Raw genomic sequence first — 21,695 nt, 5'->3', positions numbered from 1 at the left:
ACAGCATCTCCCTCAACGTCAGTAAGATCAAGGAGCTTGTGTTGGACTTCAGGAGAAAAGACAGAGAACACAGCCCCATCACCATCAATGGAGCACCAGTGTAGAGAGTAAGCAGCTTCAAGTTCCTCTGTGTTCACATCACTGAGGAACTCACATGGTCCGTCCACACTGAGGCCATTGTGAAGAAGGCTCACCAGCGCCTCTTCTTCCTGAGACGGCTGAGGTAGTTTGGAATGATCCACCACATCCTCACACAGTTCTACACCAGCACTGTAGAGAGCATCCTGACTGGCTGCAGCACCACACTCATCCACAAAGCCCTGCAAAGGGTGGTGCGAACTGCCAGAAACCTCATCGGAGGTGAGCTTCCCTCCCTCCAGGACATCTACACCAGGCGGTGTGTGAAAAAAGCTTGGAGGATCATCAGAGACTCCAGCCACCCGAGACACCCCTTTATGGCAATGGTATTCCCTGATGGCAGTGGCCTCTTTCAGCAGCATAATGCGCTCTACATACATGGCCTCCAAATTCCCTAGATCTCAATTTGATTGAGCATCTGTGGGATGTGCTGGACCAACAAGTCCGATCCACAGTGGCTCCATCTTGCAACTTACAGGACTTGAAGGATCTGCTGCTAATGTCTTGGTGCCAGATACACAGGACAACTTCAGAAGTCTTGTAGAGTTCATGCCTCGACGGGCCGGTGATGTTGTGGCAGCACGTGGAGGACCAGCAGCATATCTGGCAGGTGGTCACAATGTTTTGGCTCATCATTTTATGTTTTACACATGATAGAAAACGATGTAAGTATCCATTCATTTTTAATTTTAAAAGGAAAGTGGTTCATTTAGGGATTGTTTTTCTTCTGGGTTTAAAATCACTTGATGTGACGTTTCGATTTACTATAGCACATTGTCGTGCCATCTGTGTCTCATAATTATTAATGAGATGGTATGCCTATGTCCTATGAGAAAGGTGCTGCCTCATGATTATTCATAAAACCATGTGACCACTGCAGTTGAGAGAGTTGATACCAGGATGCATCACGCGAGTGTTCAAGACTGCAAAGCCTCCCCGCGATACTGACACAGGGATAGGACAGGCTTTCTAGTGACTGGTCGTTCATGAATGATTCGTTCATTTTGAACAAGTCTTTTATGTGACTCAGAAGAACGAGTAGTCTCAGAGAGTGATTTGTTCATTTAGTTTTGGCCGCGCATGTGCATTGCGCAACCTCTGTTTGTTTGTTACATGAAAACCGCATAGGCATTGTACAGGATACAGAAATGATTAGTTCACCTCTCGAGTCTTTTGGAACGAGTCGTTCGTTCTTTTGTCACGTGACAGCCGTATACGCTATGCATTGCTCACACAGGAAACAGAAATTATTAGTTCACCTCTCGAGTCTTTTGGTCCGAGTCATTCATTCTTTTGAGAGAGAACGAACGACATGGACAAGAAGATTCCAGCGGTGAACTAATTGTTTCTGTTTCTCATAATTTGTCCTTGGCTGCATTATAATTTTTACCTTATTGGGACTATAATCAAAGTTTGCATAAGTAGATGTGTTGGGGGGGATTTGGCTATTGAAAATGTTACATTTTTATTTAATTTTGCTTAAATGAACAAAATGACGAATAAAGATTCGTTCATTTTGCTGAACGAGACTCAGTAAAATGATCCGATCTTCCCATCACTAAGGCTTTCAATCAGTGTCAGAACATTTTAAATGTTTGCACAATGCGCATTTATTAATGAGAGTGTTTTAAGATATGCAGAGAGGTTGATTGTCCCAGACCCAAATGCTATCGATCCATCCATCCTTAACCCTCCTAAGGTATTTGGCCATTTTTTTACAGAAATAAATTTTTTACATTTAATAAAAATTGTTTCCTTTATCTGAGCAGTACAAGACTTGGTGACTTTTCCTCCATTTTTCATCTGAACAAAAAATGTTGCTCAATTCTTTAAGTCTAAATGGTCGTAAAAAATAATAATAATAATAATAAAAAAAAATAAAAAAAACATCTTTGGTATTCACAAACAAAATTGACCGACCATTGAAAATGAATGGGAAAGAAATTTTTTGCAATCTGTCAAATACAATCAATATACCAGCCAAAACGCAGAAAGAAAAACAGACAGAAATTACAGGATGAGACTAAAACGTCCTCAGTGCAAAACACACACACACAAGAATTAACTGGTGAGACTTTAACACAATGCTTTTTTTGATGCATTTGTCAAATAAAACCAATAAATCCACCACAATGCTAAAGATACACTCCGAAATGAAGGGTGGAGATAACACACACACAACACACACAGAACCAGAGCATCAATAAGTGGAACTACAAGTCATCTGTTGTTTTCTATTTGATGGCAGCAATCTGACACACATTTGAAAAATAAATGTTTACTTTAGAAAGTTTGAAATTGCAAAATGCTTACTCTGATTATCCTGTTTTACACTCTTAATGCTGAATTTTTTTTAATTTTGCAGTTCATTTCTGTTTCTTGATGTTCATTTTCTTGACATTATTATGCATTTACTTTTTAAGCATTTACATTGAGTTATTACATTTTTATGTTTGAAATAAATTATTTGTAGAAAAAAGTTTATTCTGTGTCTTCTCTTTGTAACACCATGGTCAGGTTTGATGACAAGCATAATGACATAAACAACATAATTACACTTCAGATAAATTTTAAAAGGCTAAACTTTGACAAATAATCTACTGATTGTTACTTGCATGACAAGTAATGTTATTTATATATTGTTCACCAGATGGCAGCAATATGTCTCCAATTTATGGCACATTCTCATTTTCTTCATGTTTTAACTTACAGAAGTGCTCTGAATTTTATTTTTAAAACTTAAAATTTAGAAATGTACATGTAAATAAGATCAAAATAGTATAAAATCCCAGAAGAAATGCATAATTTTATTGTTCATATTTAAGGGAAGAAAACAATGGTATCATTATCATCATTAAAAAAAAAATGGGTTACACATCTAAACCTTCTGGTCAAAAATGAATACGAATACCAAAGGAAGGTGCCATTTTATAATACTATAGGAGGATGTAAAGTTCTTAGTACAGGGTGGAAAGGAGGATGCGGGAGTCGACATTGCATTCCACTTGAGTGTTCTTTTCATTCTTAAGGTTTCGCTCAAACTTTGTTTTCCAATAAGAACTTTAGTTCACAATCAGGAAAAACCCTGAAAACGTCACCTGCTAAAGTGGCTGGTAAGACTGAAAGAAGTACCCGCTACTGCTAATTTCTAGGGTGGGCAGGTGTTAATTTCAAACCCTGATGACTATAATCATTAAATGCAAATTTATACAAATTAATACTGGACATTTGTTGTGTTCTGACATTGTATTAAGGTTCAGTTGAATTTATTTTTACATTTCTCCCTCTTTAATTGATTTTTGTCCATTTACTGTGTTTATTGTAGAGCTGATGGAAGTGAAAGAGAAATATCAAGAACTGAATAAAGTGGAGGACAAACTTCATTGTCAGAAACATCATGCTTTCTCAACTGGAGAAATATCTTTGTGTTGCTCAAAGATTAAGAAGAATTTATCACCAGAAAAGCATAAAAGAAGAGCAGTCAAAAATACTTTCACCTGCTTACAGTGTGGAAAGATTTTCACAAATAAAAGCCAATTTAATAAACACATGAAAGTTCATACTGGAGAAAGACCTTACAAGTGCTCACACTGTGAAAAGAGTTTCACTCAGTCACAACACCTGAAAACACACAAGAGAATCCATACTGGAGAAAAACCTTACAAGTGCTCACACTGTGAAAAGAGATTCACTCAGTCACAACGACTGAAAACACACGAGAGAATCCATACTGGAGAAAAACCTTACAAGTGCTCACAGTGTGAAAAGAGTTTCACTCAGTCACAAAACCTGAAAACACACAGGAGAATCCATACTGGAGAAAAACCATACAAGTGCTCACACTGTGAAAAGAGTTTCACTCAGTCACAAAACCTGGAAGCACACGAGAGAATCCATACTGGAGAAAAACCTTACAAGTGCTCACACTGTGAAAAGAGTTTCACTCAGTCACAAAACCTGGAAACACACAGGAGAATTCATACTGGAGAAAAACCTTACAAGTGCTCACACTGTGAAAAGAGTTTCACTCAGTCAGAAGACATGAAAACACATGAGAGAATCCATACTGGAGAAAAACCTTACAAGTGCTCACACTGTGAAAAGAGTTTCACTCACTCCCGTAACCTGAAAACACACGAGAGAATCCATACTGGAGAAAAACCTTACAAGTGCTCATACTGTGAAAAGAGTTTCACTGAGTCTCGAAACCTGAAAACACACGAGAGAATTCATACTGGAGAAAAACCTTACAAGTGCTCACACTGCCTGAAAACACACAAGAGAATCCATATTGGAGAGAAATCATACAACTGCTCTTCATGTGGGAAAAGTTTCAGGGCAGCAAGTAATCTACAGACACACTGAGCAAAAATCATTTTCAGGTCCAACAAGATTAAGTAAATAGTCAGAAAGATAAACCCAAAGATGGAATTTTTCCAAATTGAGAAGCATCCTCTAAGAAAATTGGTGATGTTTCGTTTGTGAACGAATCCAACTTTTTAAACCAATCTTTTAAGTAAACTAATCGTTCTCATTCACTTCCATACACTGACTTAGACTTCATGTTCATTGACTTCACTCCCTTTCAAGGCCAATGAGCTCTAGTTTGTTGTGCGAGAATGGTTTGGTGATTTTTCATGCCTGTAAAGATGGACTATAGTACAAGCAAATAGGATTCGAGTGCTGGAGCAATTACTGGTTTCACCGGCTGAACGAATACACCACTGAATCAGTTGTGTCGGTTGTTTGAGTCATTGAAATACAGTATGTAGTCTTTGTATTAAACCAAAAGGTCAGTGTGTGACATTTAAATCTTATATTGGTCACACGTCCTCTCATTATGCAGATTCGCAGTTCAGAGTTCACCAAACGTAAACTTTTGATACGCAGCGTAGTATGAAATTTCTTCACATGAGGTTGCCATTATTGATTGAGTACATATAAAATCAGTGTTCAAAACAATATCTTTGTCTTACGCCGATTCACTATGGTAAGCCTACAGAAAGAATAAGTATTTTTAGCTGTCGTGTTGGATTTGGTGCGAAAGCGCAGGCTAATGTCATTCATCCTTGCGCCTTTACGTCATGTCTGTAAACCCAGAAAAGTACAGGTTGTTGCGTGTTCTGGCGGGGGAAGCGATGCTGTTCAGGACATCATTGCAGCAGTCCGGTTGGACGTTTATCTGTCAACTGTTTGGCAAAGTTTTTTACTTGCTAAAATGCTTGGAAATATTTTCTGGTAGGGTTTTTGAAGTTTATATTGCTTTTCATGCTTTTATGAATTGAACATTACTCATGTGTTTACTGCTTCCGATGTATCTATGTTTTCCAGGGAAAATTCCTGTAGCATGTTTACTGACATTCATGACTTCTGATAATTTAATAATATTGTTGTTGTTTTGAGGTTCCCTAAGTGTGTGTGCGCACCACGGTTTTCTAATTTATTTTACCTCAGTCACATAAATGCTCAAGTTATCACTTTCCTCTGTCCTTTTAGCAGATAGTCTGTTAAAAAGCCACCAAAAGTAAAGTTTCTAGATGGTAGTTCCCCATGAAATGTATTAACATCTCAAGTTGTTTATAATGTACCAGTTTTATAGCACAGCACTGTACGAATTGATTTGTTTACTGTTACCTTGAAACTATTATATTGCACATTTCTGCATATTAATTGAATGTTTAATAAAGTATATTTCATCTCCATCATTATTGAATCCTCACTTTATTTTAGTCTTCAATTTTATTGTGTGCAGTGCATAGATGTACTATTGTAGTATTTTGGTTTACCTTCCATTATCGTATGAGGCTGTACAATATTATATAAAAATAATAAACTTTTCAACTAGAGTTGTTGTCCAGGTAATCTAAAATCATGAGATTCATCTGATTCATCATTCACAGCTGGAAACACAACACATGTAAAGTGTTCATCCGCAAGTCGCTTGCAATTTTAGGGTTCAACCACAGATGTCACTAGAGAGCACAAAGTTATGTAGTGCAGCTTTAAAAATAGGCTAAAATATTTTTTGAGTGTATATACACCCACTGAGCACTGTTCTCATCATGTGGCATCAGTGCAATGCATAAAATTATGCAAATACTGGTCAGGAGCTTCAGTTAATAAATAAGTCAACCATCAGAATGTGGAAAAAATGTGATCTTAGTGACCGTGGCCTGATTGTTTGTGCATGATGGGCTGGTTTGAGTTTTTCAGTAACTGCTGATCTTTTGAGGTTTTCACGCACAACAGTCTCTACAGTTTACTCGGAATGGTGCCAGAAACAAAAAGCGTCCAGTGAGTGGCAGTTCTGTGGACGGAAATGCCTTGTTGATTAGAGAGGTCAACGGAGAATGGCCACACTGGTTCGAGCTGACAGAAAGGCTACAGTACCTCATAGGCAGAGATCTGATTGAAAATTGCACTTGCAAGTGTTTTCGCCATGAATGGGATGAGAGAGACTGGTCTGTAGTGTTCTACTTGTGTGGGGATAAGTGTGGGTTTCTTCAGCGGCTGGGTTACTCAAGCCTGCTTTAATGTAGTAGGAAAAATGCCTGTTAGTAGAGATGTGTTAATTATGTGTGTGAGTGCAGGTAGGATGGACGGAGAGATGGCTTGGAAAAGGTGGGAATGAATAGGGTCAAGGGAACAGGTGGTGGGGTGGTTGGAGAGGAGGAGATTAGAGACCTCAGTGTCAGTCAGAGGAGAGAATATAGAGACAGAAGAGCTGCATACAGGAGGCGGGTGTTTGAGAGGGTGTGGTGCTGAGAATTTATTGCTGATGGCTTATTAGTAAAAAATGTGACGAAGACATCTGCTGTCAGTGAGGTGTCAGATGGGGGAGGACAGAGAAGTGTGTTGAATGTTCTAAACAAGCTGCGAGTGTCTGTGGTGCTGTTGATCTTGTTCTGGTAATAGGAAGGTTTTGCAGATTTAACGTTCTCTTAAATTTGCAAGCAGACTTATACTTACCCAGATCTGCTGGATCTTTAGGTTTCCGCCATCTCCTCTCAGCCGCCCTGAGGTCAGTCCAATGTTCACGAAGGACGTCAGAGAGCCAGGGGCTGGGCAGTGTCATACGCACTGGCCTAGAGGAGAGAGGACAGATGCTGTCTAGACAGGTTGTTAAAGTAGAGCTTAGTGTGTCTGTGGCAGTGTTTACATACAAGGTGGAAAATAAGTTTTGTGTGGGAAGAGAGGTGAAGACAGCAGTGGAAAGGTGTGAGGGTGAAAGAAAACGGAGGTTACGGCGAAAGGAAACCAAAGGCAGAGTCTGTTTTAATATAGTTGGGAGTGTCATGTTGAATTGAACAAAGTAGTGATCAGAGACATGTAAAGGAGTAACAAGAATATTTGTGTTGTACAGTTACATGTAAAAATGAGCTCCAGCTGGTTGCCCGATCTATGAGTTGCTGTAGTGCTCAGTCTTTCCAAGTCAAACAAGGCCAGAAGAGCATGAGGTTCAGTGACCTGGGGCTTGTCTTGGTGTATGTTGAAATCTCCAAGAACCACAAGTGGCCTACCATCTTCAGGGAAGGATGACAGCAGGACATCCAGCTCCTCAAGAAAGTTTGCCAGCTGACCTGGAGGGCGATAGATGACAACAACATGGATTTTTGTGGGTTGTATTGTATTAATAGCATGGAATTCAAAAGAAGTATTGTTACATAGAGAGAAGTGTGGTGAAAATGTCCAGTTGTTTGGAATGAGCAAACCTGTTCCCTCTCCAGTAATGGTATGTCGAGAGGTGTGAGTGAAGGAGAAGTTGTTGGAGAGAGCAGCAACAAAGCGATTCAGTTAGATAGTTGTGTATTACTTTGCCAAACTAATTGCGTTTTTAGCGACACGTACCTGATCCGATTGTCTAGATGTAGAACATAGGCTAAATATCGAGAATTACTCAAAAGTTTATCATCGATATCGAAAATTAATTTTTCCCGATAAATATCGATATCGTTTTATCGCCCAGCCCTAATGGTACATCATGGATGTCCACTCAGATTCATAGTTGCTTGTGTCCAATTTGTAACCCCTCCCTTCTATATATGACCTGAACTAGCTTAGGATCGTCCCAGAGATCCCTACCCAATTTTCCTGTCTGTCTAGGAGAATGTTGTGGTTGATAATGTCAAAGGCAGCACTGAGATCCATTAATACCAGCACTGATATTTTGCCTGAATAAGTATTTAAGTGAATATCATTAAATATCTTTAAGAGTGCCATCTCTGTGCTGTGATGTAGTCGGAAACCAGACTGGAAATTGTCAATATAGCCATTCCAGTTTAAGAATTTCTTCAAGCTGATTTAAAACAACCTTTTCAATGATTCTGCCTATGACAGGAAATTTGATATTAGTCTGTAGTTTAATATGGAGTTATCCAGATTGCTCTTTTTTAGGAGGGGCTTAACAACTGCAGTTTAGGGACTTCTGAAAAGTGACTAAAAGAAGTGATGCATTTACTATTACTAAGAGATCATTTTCTAGACCCTTATACACATTTTTGAAAAATTATGTGAAGAGTGTGTAAAAGCAGAAAGAACACATTTTAAGATGCTGCACAGTTCCTTCCAGGGTTTTGCCATCAGTTGCCTCAAAATCCGACATAGGATGGGTTGCACTAATAAGGATTAAATTAAGCATAGTTTAAAGCTAATCCAGGGTTTGTTGATCTAAGTTTTATTTTAATTTGAATTGTGTTGCACCACTTAATTTTATATACAGTTTCACAAATCAGAGATTAAACATTTAACCTGTGATTAAAATGTTCACCTGCGAATAATTTTGTCCGCCATGATACAACCCCAATTCCGAAAAAGTTGGGACAGTATGAAAAATGCTAATAAAAACAAAAAGGAGTGATTTGTAAATTATATTTACCCTTTGCTATCTTGAAAGCACCACAACTACACATAATCTGATGTTTTACCTTGTGAACTGTATTGTTTGTTTGAAAATGTACAATAATTTCAAATTAGATGATTGCAACACTCTCCAAAAAAGTTGAGACCGGGACAATTTAAGACAAATAACAATCTGATGAGTTGAAATAACAAGGCGATATAAAACAGATAAACAGGTGAGGCAATTGTGCTACAGTACTACAGCCTAGTTCTTCAAAAGCAAGTATCATTCGGGATTTGACAATTTTCCAAAAGATGCTTCAGCAAATAATCCAGCACTTTGAGAACAATGTTCCCCAAAGACAAATTGGAAGGATTTTGGGCATTTCACCCTCTACAGTGCACGATATAGTTAAAAGATTCAAGGAATCTGGTCAAATCTCTGTGCGTAAAGGGCAAGATGAAAACCACTTCTGAATGCGTGTGATTTCTGATTCCTCAGAATGGATATCATGAACATGGGCTTGGGATAACTTTAGTAAACCTTTTATTATTTAAGACCACTCACGGCTGCATCCACAGATGCAAGTTATGACTTTACTATGCAAAGGAGAAGCCCTACATCAACACTGTTCAGAAGCGCTTCTGACTTCTCTGGGCTCGGTCTCATCGTAGATGGAAAGTAGAACAGTGGAACAGTGTTTTTTTGTCCGAAGAGTCCACATTTCAAAAAGTTTTTGAAAAACAGAGCTGTCGTGTTATCCGGGCCAAAGAGGAAAAGAACCATCCAAGCTGTAATTAGCGTCAGGTCCAAAAGCCAGTGTCTGTATGGGCCAGGGGTGTGTCAGTGCCCATGGCATGGGTAACTCGCACATCTGTGAGAACACCATTAATGCTGACAGATATGTACACATTTTGGAGCAACATATACTGCCATCCAGCACCGTCTTTTCCAGGGACGTCCCCGCATTTTCCAGCAGGACAACTTCAGACCACATACTGCCCGGATTACAAGTGCCTGGCAGAGAGTGTGGGTGTTAGATTGGCCTGCCTGCAGTTTTGACCTGTCTCCATTTGAGAATGTGTGGCGCATTATTAAGCGCATTAGACGGCAATTAAGACCCCGTACATTTGTGTAGCTAAAGACTTACATAATGGATGAATGGGGAAAAATTCCACTTTATAAACTTAACAAACTTGTGTCTTCAGTGCCCAAATGCTTAATAAGTGATATTAGAAGAAATGGTGATGTTTCACAGTGGTAAACACTCGACTGTCCCAACTTTTTTGGAGCGTGTTGCAATCATCTGATTTGAAATTACTGTACGTAAAAAAAAAATTAAAAAAATGAAATTCACAGGGTAAAACATCATATAATGTGTAGTTGTAGAGCATTCAATATAGCAATTAGATTTTACAAATCACTAATTATTGTTTTTATTAGCATTTTTCATACTGTCCCAACTGTTTCAGAATTGGGGTTGTAGATTCTGAATTTAGCTGTAGATTAGTACACAGGGCAGATCATTGAGGTTAAGAAAATGTCACAGCAGCATGTACAATGTCACAAGTTTTAAAATATGGCATCATTACCACTCCTGGAGTTCGCGAGTTCGAATCCCAGGGCATGCTGAGTGACTCCAGCCAGGTCTCCTAAGCAACCAAAATTGGCCCAGTTTCTACAGAGGGTAGAGGGTAGGTAACCTCCTCATGGTCGCTATAATTTGGTTTGTTCTCGGTGGGGCGTGTGGTGAGTTGCGCGTGGATGCCGTGGTGGATGGCGTGAAGCCTCAACATGTGCTATGTCTCCACGTGATAAGATGCGTGGGTTGACGATCTCAGATTTGGAGGCAGCTGGGATTCGTCCTCCACCACCCAGAGTGAGGCGAGTCACTACGTCACCACGAGGACCTAGAGCACATTGGGAATTGGGCATTCCAAATTGGGGAGAAAGAGGGGAGAAAAAAAGAAAATGGCATCATAATTTAAGAAAGAGGGACCACACGAGTCTCATGTCGATCACCTCCTCTTGTCAATGCCATAAATTAAAAGCCCAGGCTGCTGACTGAAACGAGTATAAGAGAGGAGTGGAGCAATAATGATCTGTCGCTTGTAACTGCTCTTGTTAAATGCCGAAATTACACTCTACTCTCGCTTCTCAAGAGACCCGACTCTGTCCTGTGTCCCCGCAAGTATAGGATGGGGAAGCGTGTAATCGCGCCGCCACTAAGACAAGCCACCGTACACCAGATTTGAAAGCATGCAACACACGCAACGGCCCAACATTTCGGACCATAATAAACATAAATAATATAATAAACATCTCTCAAAGGGCTGATGGCACATCCACTGTTTGTTTACCTAGCCATTCATGTTTAATTGTAGGTCAGTTTTTTATATACAGTTTATGTGCCAATACCCTGGCAGAAATTGTGAAATTGTGGCATTGATTTTGAAAATATGACTGATCATGCAAAAAAACATCTTAAGGATAGTGATCATATGAAGCCGTTTATCATCACATAGTTGTTTGGCTCCTTTTTAAATCATAATGATAATAGAAATCACCCAAATGGCCCTGATCAAGCTTTTTTGACTGTTTGGCCATGTTACACACACACAAGGTGACGCATACAGGTTTAAATGGCAATTAAAGTTTAATTTCCCACACCTGTAGCTTTTTAAATTGCAATTAGTGCCTGTGTATAAATAGTCAATGAGCTTGTTAGCTCTCACGTGGATGCACTGAGCAGGCTAGATACTGAGCCATGGGGAGCAGAAAAGAACTGTCAAAAGACCTGCGTAACAACGTAATGGAACTTTATAAAGATTGTAAAAGATATAAAAAGATATCCAAAGCCTTGAAAATGCCAGTCAGTTCTGTTCAATCACTTATTAAGAAGTGGCAGATTCAGGGATCTCTTGATACCAAGCCAAGGTCAGGTAGACCAAGAAAGATTTCAGCCACAACTGCCAGAACAATTGTTCAGGATACAAAGAAAAACCCTCAGGTAACCTCAGGAGAAATACAGGCTGCTCTGGAAAAAGACGGTGTGGTTGTTTCAAGGAGCACAATATGACGATACTTGAACAAATATGAGCTGCATGGTCGAGTTGCCAGAAAGATGCCTTTACTACGCCAATCCTGAAATGAGGGTGCTCCAGCCGACCTCCATCCCCTAAGAATGATCTGTCTGCCAATCATAACACAGGCTAGAACCCAATTTCTTATGCATTTATCCCCTATATTAATAACCGCCCCATCGCCTAAAATACAGAGTCTGGGGCAAAATGAAATTTGAGTGCCCAATATGTCACATAAAAAACTCTGAACCCTCAACCAAAACTTCTTGGATCTTAACACACCATCAAAAAATATGGGTTGTGTCCCCATCTTCTGATTGGCATCGCCAGCAGGTGGGTGTGTCTTTAAGACCAAGCCTATACAATCTAGAGGGGGTCCAATAGAATCGATGTAAAATCTTAAATTGCATAAGGCGCACCCTTGCATCTCTAGATGCAGACTTGACGTTTTTTTTAGAATCCTAGCCTGCATTCCTTCCTCCAATGCAGAGTTTAAATCTTTCTCCCATAATCTCATAAGAGAAGTTGAAGCTCCATCTCCCAGACTCTGAATTAGCAGGGAGTAATACACTGATACCTCATGACCTTTTCCAAAGGCAGTAATCACCACTCTCAGAGTATTTCCTGCTTTAAGGGGGTGTATGCTACTCCCAAAAATAGTACAGAGCAGGTGGCACAGTTGTAAATACCTAAAAAATTGAGACCTGGGAATCCCAAAATGTTGAACCATATTTTCAAAGGATCTCAACACTCTCCACTCTCATATAGGTCACTGAGCATATTAATCTCCCTCACAATCCACTCTGTCCAGCAGAAACGGGATTTATTAATACATAATTTGGGGTTCAGCCATATGCTCGAAGCAATATTTAAATAAATGTCTGAATTAAACATTCTGGACACTTTTGTCCATACCGCATGCAAATGCGAGATAACGGGGTGTAACTTAACTTCTCCTGTTTGTTTGATAGAAAGGCTTTGCAATGGCGAGATAGGGGCAAGAACATCCTGTTCAATACAAAACCAGGGAGGGGCTTTCTCAGGTGGAAGTGACCAATGAGCCAAATGTCTGAGACTGAATGCATAATCTTGGGTAGGCCTAGCTCACCTTTGTCAATCAGCCTGTGTAACTTACTGAAGTGTAATCTGGGACATTTACCATTCCAAATGAAAGACTTCGCTATGCTTTCAAATTGCTCGAAATAAGAGACGGGGATATCGATAGGGAGAGATTGTAGAAGGTAGTTAAATTTTGGAATTCACTTGCCCACCTGCCCACATCGCTCGAAAACCTTTTTATTAAAGGGTCAAAATTAACTCTCCATTTGCTTCTCTTAGCATGTTGTTGATTTTCTTTTCCTTGATGATATTAATTTTGTCAGCAGGTAGAGTAAATAACGAAATATCTACTTTTGATGAGAAATATGCTACAGGTCTCATTTTCCCTCCATGCTCTTGCAATAGCACTGAAATGATGTAGCCCACTGTTTCATCCACTGTCTAAGTGAATGGTTTTGTCATTTCTGGTAGGCCCAATGTGGGAGTTGATTGCAGAGCTAATTTTAACTGAATGAAGGCTTCCTCTGTCCAGCTAACTCTATCATTTGCAGCCAGGCCCTTACCATGTATGATATTAGACAATGGGGCCTCTTTTTCTGCATAATTTAGAAAACACTGTCTACAATATGATGTCATCCCAAAAAGCTTATCACTTGTTTCTTTGTCAGTGGTTTTGGCACAAGTTGTATTGCTTCAATGTGCTTGTGTGAGAGGGATTTGCCCTCAGCTGTGATCACATGACCCAAAAATGTCACTTTGCTTTTCACCCACTGCAATTTTGCTAGGCTTGCTTTATGCCCATTTTCAGCTAAATGTTTTAATAGAGCTAGAGTTTCCTATTTACATGCTTATTCTGAGGGAGAACAGATCATCAAATCATCCACATATTGCAGAAGTGAACTTCCTTTTAATGTGAGGCTGTCAAGACTGTCTTTCAATGCTGCATTATATATTGCTGGATTTTCACAGTACCCTTGAGCTAATCGGGTCCATGTGAATGTTTTTCCCTCAAATGAGATAGCAAACCAGTATTGCAAACCTTTATTAACTGGAATGCTGAAAAAAGCATTAGATATGTTTACAACAGAAAACCATTTGCTATTTTCCGGCACTTGTGATAATATGGTGTGTTGATTTGGAACATTTGGAGCTCGAGTGTGTACAGCTGCATTAACTGCTTTCAAATCTTGTACAAATCTCCATTCTGTCAGCTGGCCAACATCACAAAAATTGGAGTTCGTACTGGAGATGTTGGACATGGCACAATTATGCCAGACTTTAATAATGATGAAAAAACGGGAGAATTGACATGTCGCCATGCGAAGGGCAGACATGTGAGAGACAACTCTGCGCACTTTGCTAATTTTTAAAATTATTTTCATGATATAATCCGGTGAAATTTTATACACCCTGTTACACATTTGCTGTTTGAGGTAAACATGGCAAAGAAGTCAAAATCCTCGGGCTCTGGAGACATTAAAAGACACTTACAGGTCCAAAATGAAAGTCCAGACAGGCCTGTGGACTGGGGACTCGATTTTGATGGCGTGGCGGGAGAAGGAATCCAGCGTCAACTGTCCAACATGTCGGTGATGTTGACGAAGGTACTTGTGGACTTGGAGGATCTCGCTGTAATACGTCGATCGATTATGGCGATGGAGAAAAAATTCTTTGAGTTAGTCACAAGAGTGATAGATGTTGAAAGATGAATCGATTACTTGGAGTCATCAGAGAGGGAATTAGTCGCTAATCTGCCCGCGACCAAAGTTGATTTGGAACGTGTTCTTGAAAAGCTTGAAGTTCTTGAGAATAGAAGCCGCAGGAATAACATTTGAATTGTTGGAATTCCTGAGCATGAGGGCAGAGATATGGTTAAATTCCTGGACAAGCTTTTCCCGAGTCTGCTCGACATAACAGGCCACAAGCTGGAAATCGAGCGAGCTCACAGATCTGCTGAGGGAGAAAGGCCCCGATCGATTCTGGCCAAATCTTTGAGATCATCCAATAAAGATCTCATGTTGCACCAGGTGAGGAGCAAAGGAAAGCTTTCTTGGAAGAATTACAATATTTTCTTGTTCCCGGACTTTGCGAACTCGACAAGAGTGAAATGCGATCGGTTTAAGGAATGCAAGAAACTCTTAAATCAGCAGAAGATCACTTTTGCTCTGATGTTTCCGGCCAGACTGAGAATAAACATCAAGGATGGCAGCAAAGTATTTACATGTCCCAATCAGGCAATGTCTTATATTGAAACAATGGGTGAGTAACCATTGGGTGTTTTTCTTGTGAGTGGATTGACTCACTGTACATACTTTCTGAGGAAACTGGGTGCCATTTTTGTTTCTTTTTGCGTTGGCTCTGCTGAGTGGCTGGAGTTTGTTTTGTTTTGTGGATTAATACTTTTCCTTAAAGAAACTTTTGCATAGACGGAAGATCACTTGTACAATGAAGTTCCCAGGCAGATTTACATTTATGCATTTGGTAGACACTTTTATCCAAAGCAACTTACAGTGCCCTTATCACAGGGACAATCCCTCTGGAGCAACCTGGAGTTAAGTGCCTTGCTCAAGGACACAATGGTGGTGGCTGTGGGGATTGAACCAACAATTTTCTGCTTACCAGTTCAGTGTTTTAGTCCACTATGCCACCACCACTCCATGGTGATTGAGAATAGACACTATGGATGACCGCAAAATATCTACATGCCCACACAAAGGATGTCTTTTATAAAGTTGGTGGACTGTGTAAATCATGGGATATACTTTTATGCGGCCTCCGAGTGAAATTACTCGACCATCCGAGGAACCGGGATGCGTGTTTCGTTTCCTTTTGTGCTGGTTCCACCTAGCGTTGGAGCTTGTTTTGTTAAATAACACTACTTTGGGACAGTTATGGATGAATCTGTCAGTTCCTTGTGCTTATGCCTCCTGTTGGCTGGAGTTTGATTTGTGGAGTATTTTCGTGGAACATTGGAATGATTACATCATCTGCTGCACTCATCAGCTGGCTCACTGAAGATTCATTTGTCTGACTGAGGAAACTGAACAGCTTTATTTTGGCTGGAATTTGTTTTGTGAAGGAACACACCTTCGAGACAGTTCTATGAATGAGTCTACATGTTCTTTGTGTTTATTCTGCCTATTGGCGGGGGTTTGTTTTACAAAATATTTGTTGTTACATAATTTTGTCTTACAAATTTGTGAGGCAAAATTGAGCAATCCGATGGCAAAGTTGTTGCGGGTGCTCTCGTAGGCGTACATGGACTCTTTGAGTTTAAAGGGATTGACGCCGGTTGGCACTTTCATGCACGGGGTTAATGCGCACATTTTTCTTTTTTCTGTTTGTTTTGTTCAGGGTTTTATTGTTGCATTAATGTTGAAATGTGGTCTTCATAATTTTGTTTTTGGCACACAATTATTTTTTCTATTATATCAAAATGTCAAATATTAATATGAGTAGATTATCTCTCTCACATGGAATGTGAATGGGTTGGGGCACCCCATAAAAAGAAGGAAGGTTATTTCTTTTCTGAAGCATAAGAAATATGATATAGTGTTTCTTGAAGAAACGCATCTTTCTCCGCAGGAAGCTGAAACATTTGGGAAGATATGGGGTGGACATGTTTTCTTTAGTGCTGGCTCAAGTAAGATCAAGGGAGTCATTATATTGGTAAATAAACATCTACAATTCAAATGTCTCAAACAGATTAAAGATAAATTAGGAAGAGTCATTATTGTTTTAGCAGAAATTCAGGGGCAGAGTCTGATTTTGGCTAATATTTACGCACCTAACACTGATGATCAGGGCTTTTTTTATAGATCTTGAAGGGATGTTGCAAGCCGCTGGCACCCCTCATGATATAATTTTGGGAGGAGACTTTAATCTTTTGATGGACTCAGTCCTTGATCATAGTGAAACAAAAGTGTGTAAGCCCCCTAGAGCAACATTGATGCTTCATAGGATGTGTAAAAATCTTGGTCTTACAGATATTTGGAGACTTTTGAACCCATCTAGTAGAGACTATACATTTTTTTTACTAGTCCATAAGATTTATTCAAGAATAGATTTTTTTTTTTTTAACATCCAAATACCTCATTACATCTGTTGTTGATTGCTCAATTGGAAACATTTTAGTCTTGGATCATGCCCTGGTGAGTTTACAGGTGTTGCCACATATGGAGAAAAGTAAATCATATAGTTGGCGCCTTAATGTATCCCTTTTACAAAATCCTGATTTCCAACAAATGTTAAAGACTGTAATTAGTGTTTATATGGAGACCAACTGGTCCTCGGTATCCTCTGTGGGCATGGCTTGGGAGGCACTTTAGGCGGTCCTTAGGGGTCGGATCATACAATATGCCTCGTTCATCAAAAAATCCAAAGCACGAGAACTCGTGGAGTTGGAAGGAAATATTAAAAGTGCAGAGGCAGAGCTGAAGTGCCGTATGCCATCTGATGGCCTCAGAGAATTAACCCGATTGAAATATAGATATAATACTATTTTGTCGCAGAAAGTGGAGTTTTGGTTAGTCAGGGCAAGACAGTAAAACTTTGAGTCGGGGGACAAAGCAGGGAAGCTTTTGGCTAGATATATAAAGCAGAGAAAGTCTCTTTCTATCATTCCCTTTCTATTTACAAGTGAAATTTTTACCTCTATCTTGATCTTGATCTTTATAGTTCCACGTCTTCATCTACTGATGAAGATATTATTAACTTTGTGGAACCATTAGATCTTCCTAAACTGAAGACTGAGCAAGAAAACTCTCTTGATTCTGAGATAACCTTGGAGGAGCTTGATGAGGTAATTAAGTCCCTACCTACTGGCAAGGCTCTGGGGCCAGATGGTTTTGCCGCAGAATTTTTTAGATCCTATGCTACAGAATTGGCTCCACTTTTGTTAGAAGTTTATACTGAATCATTAAAGAATGGAAAGCTTCCTCCAACCATGACACAAGCCCGGATCAGTCTGATTCTTAAAAAGGACAAAGATCCAAGCGAGTGTAAAAGTTACCATCCAATCTCCCTGATCCAACTAGATCCAACTTGGCTAACCGATTAAGTGAGGTTATGACATCTATTATACATATAGATCAGGTGGGGTTTATTTGGGGCTGCAGCTCTTCTGATAACATCAGGTGTCTCATCAGTATCATGTGGTCATGTTGAGATCGTTTGAAAACTTGGTCCAACATTTTGGGATCCCCAGACCTCAGTTTTATAGGTATTTACAACTGCACCACCTGCTTTGTACTATTTTTGGGAGTAGCACACACCCCCCTAAGGAGGCAGATGCTATGGGAGAGGTGATTGCGGCTTTTGGAAAAGGTCATGAAGCATCAGTGTACTACTTCCTGTTAATTCAGAGTCTGGGGGATGGAGCCTTAACTTCTCTCAAGAGAGTATGGGAGAAATATTTCAACTTGGCTTTGGAGGAAGGAGTGTGGGCTAAGATTCTTAAAAACGTTAAGTCTGCATCAAGGGATGCAGGGGTGCGTCTTATACAATTCAAAATTTTGCATAGATTTTATTGGACCCCCTCTAGACTGCATAGGCTTGGTCTTAAAGACACACCCACCTGCTGGAGATGCCAATTGGAGGATAGAGGCATCGCCCATGTTTTTTGGTGGTGTGTCGAGATCCAGAAATTCTGGTGGAAGGTTCAGAATTTTGTGTGCGACGTGGTGGGAACTCGGGTTTTGTTTTGCCCCAGATTTTGTGTTCTGGGCGATGGGGTGGTCATCGATGTGGGGGATGGCCATATAGAGAACTGGGTTCTGACCTGTGTGATGACTGCCAGGCAGGTTAGTTTGAGGGGCTGGAGGTCAGCTGGTGTGCCCCCATATCCGGAGTGGTGCACGGAGGTGGGGAGGGTGGCAGCTTATGAGGAGGTGTCATCGCATGTGTATGTATGTATGTATGTATGTGTATATATATATATATATATATATATGTGTATATATGTATGTTTGTATATGTATATATATATATGTATATTTTTTTTATATATATGTATATATGTGTGTCATTTTTATTTCTATATATTTACTTATGTTTGACCACAGGGTTGGTTTTTTTTCAGGGTTGGGGAGGGGAGGGGGTTATGGGGTTTAAATGTTGATTTTATATATATATATATATATATATATATATATATATATATATATATATATGTTTTGCATTTCATTGTTATTGTATGATTTTATAAAAAATGTTAATTACAAAAAAAGAATGATTAAAAAATGGGATGTATCCCCTCCTTTGCTTCCAATATGAGGGGGAATTGTTCTTTGCACGGCATATATGATGATTTAGGAGTGATCACATCCAGTTCAATATTTTTCAGTTGTCCCACATCATATCTGCTTTGGGCCCACAAATCACTTGATAATTCAGCTAGCTCAGGAGGCAGTTCCCCCAGCGTGACGAATGACGGAAAGAGTTTGTCACATGTCTGCTGAACTATCTGAACCCCTATAGGTTATGCTTACAGTCTGTTTTAAAACTATCCTTCTGTACACTATGCCACACATTTAAGACACCCACTTTAGTCTAGTCATCCGCAAATGTACATTGTTTCACCCATGGGCCTATATTTTCCCATTCAGGCATTTTCCATTTGGCCAATGATATTTGTGTTCTGGCATTGGGTACCCTATACTGTTTCTCTTCTGTGAGGCTGGGCAGCCAGACTCCAACAGCACACTTATCCTTATTCCAAAACAACCAATCTGTTTTCAACCAATGAGACCTCACTCGCTTTTCAAACCAACCTTCCTCATACAGCTCGTCTGGCCCATCTTATACAAATGCTGTACAATGTGATGAACCAATCTCCATAATGTCAGTTCTTTCTTGTTTCATGTGCATATGTGCCAGTTTTATTTGCTCAATTCCTACTGTGCTCTTATTGTCATCATCTAGTTGCCATTCATAAGCAACAGTGTGTTCATGTTGCATTTTACCATCATGTTTTCTGATGGATCAACAATTTCCTTCCTAGACACAACTACCCCTGAGGAGCCTGCAACCAAACTGATGCCCAAAGCGCACATTAAATCGCGGCCCAGCAAATTTATTGGACAGCAGTCAGACAGCAAGAAGGAATGTTTGATATTGCCCTTTAAATTATCAGTCACAGACAAATGTGTTGTATAGTATTCTTTTGCAACATTCCCCGTAACCCCAGTTGTTTTTACAAATCTGCCACTTAACTTTGGCTTTGGGTTTAATTCCTTTGTCATTATGACTGACTCTGTGGCACCAGATTCTACCAAAAATGTGATTGCTATGTTCCTTACTGTCAATGTGAGTTTTGGCATTGCCCTATAGGCCCCATCAGAAAACATGGTGCATAGCGTGTCATGCATGTGAGTGTAAGAGTTTGCTCACGTGTCGAAGTCTCTTGCTGGGTTTCCTCAGAAGTCACCTGATCTGTCCCCTGCACCCCCAAGAGTCAATTAGCTTCAGTATCATTGTTCTTCGATAATCCTTTCTTAGGTTTGTTTTTGGACAGTCTCTAGCCCAGTGGTCCATCGCCTTGCAAATGAAACAGCCGTCACTGTGCTCTTGGCCGCGTCCCCGGCCTCGCCATCAACTTTGCCCATGTCCTTATGTTCCTTTTTTCACCTGAGCCTTGAGGGCATTCAGTTGAGCCATCTGCAGCCTAGCCGCCATAGTCTTTTCCTTTTTTATTGACTTCTCATTCAGGGCCTTTTCAGCATGCACAGCATACTTCTCAACATCAGCCAATCATCCTGTGTCGCAATCCACACAGTGGTCTCTAACATGAGCCCTGATATCCAGTCTTCGTCCTTCCACAAACTGATCCCGCAAATGTACCTCCCAAGGAGACATATTGTTCTTGTTTGCCGGCCTGTCTATACCACTGTGTGTGATATGCATTTCCGTAAGTCATGCCAGATAGTCATAAACACATTCATTTGGGCCCTCCTTGCTGGCTAAAATTTTCCTAAAATCCATACGTCTCTGAAACGTAGTCCTTATTTGGTTAATGAGCCTGCGCACAAACTGAGTTCCACCCTCCCATTAACCACTTGGATCTGCGGCATGTAAATGACAGCTGTGTCGGAGAAGGTTCAAGGTGATGTTGATAATGACACTAACTTTGACAAACTGTCTTGCAGCCCACTGTACACCTTTCACTGGTGCGTATGTGATGGTGAAGTCAGCTGTGGTTTCTCTGTATATGGTAATTGAGTGCCTTCCTTCACGCTTACTGTATATGATGGTGGCAGTGGCGGCAGTGCTGATTGTGAGATGCTAGCTGATTGGGGCTTTGTTGTCAACCCCAGGGTTGCCTAATCTTGTTCTGCTTCATCTTATCGTTCGTTCTGCTGAACTCTGGCTCGCCCAGTGGGAGCTGAGTTCAGGTCAGGATCATCGGCATACTTCAGACACTGAGACAAGTTGTTAGTTTTATCTGTCCCTGCCTGACATTTTCTTTCCCTGATGTTTGCTTCTGTGAGCCAGTCTGCATATGCTTTCCAGTCTGCCTGAAACACTGCATGCTTTTTCTGCCTCCTTTTTGACATTCCTTCATGTTCTTCCCTACTCTT

General features: G+C 40.1%; 2 protein-coding genes, 1 long non-coding RNA gene and 1 pseudogene across 4 annotated transcripts in view; 3 read left to right on the top strand and 1 right to left on the bottom strand.

Annotated features, from left to right (window-relative positions):
* The window catches only part of LOC127420339 (uncharacterized), a 140,836-nt gene extending 136,691 nt beyond the window's left edge, over positions 1-4,145 (bottom strand). The window contains exons 1-2 of the long non-coding RNA XR_007893789.1: positions 4,012-4,145; positions 3,797-3,927 (exon numbers count right to left, since the gene is read on the bottom strand). This is a non-coding gene — a long non-coding RNA (uncharacterized LOC127420339). The remainder of the gene's footprint in view (positions 1-3,796; positions 3,928-4,011) is intronic.
* LOC127420300 (zinc finger protein 431-like) overlaps positions 1-21,695 on the top strand; it is a 380,032-nt gene that overhangs the window by 146,419 nt on the left and 211,918 nt on the right. The window lies entirely within an intron of this gene.
* Positions 1-21,695, top strand: part of LOC127420298 (zinc finger protein 493-like) — a 259,674-nt pseudogene that overhangs the window by 71,593 nt on the left and 166,386 nt on the right.
* The window catches only part of LOC127420297 (zinc finger protein 208-like), a 264,845-nt gene that overhangs the window by 212,353 nt on the left and 30,797 nt on the right, over positions 1-21,695 (top strand). The gene's annotated exons all lie outside the window — the stretch shown is intronic.

This window comes from Myxocyprinus asiaticus, chromosome 29 (assembly GCF_019703515.2).
Source record: "Myxocyprinus asiaticus isolate MX2 ecotype Aquarium Trade chromosome 29, UBuf_Myxa_2, whole genome shotgun sequence".
NCBI lineage: Eukaryota > Metazoa > Chordata > Actinopteri > Cypriniformes > Catostomidae > Myxocyprinus > Myxocyprinus asiaticus.
The sequence above is the reverse complement of the archived record's forward strand: the minus strand, read 5'-3'. Positions and strand labels throughout refer to the sequence as shown.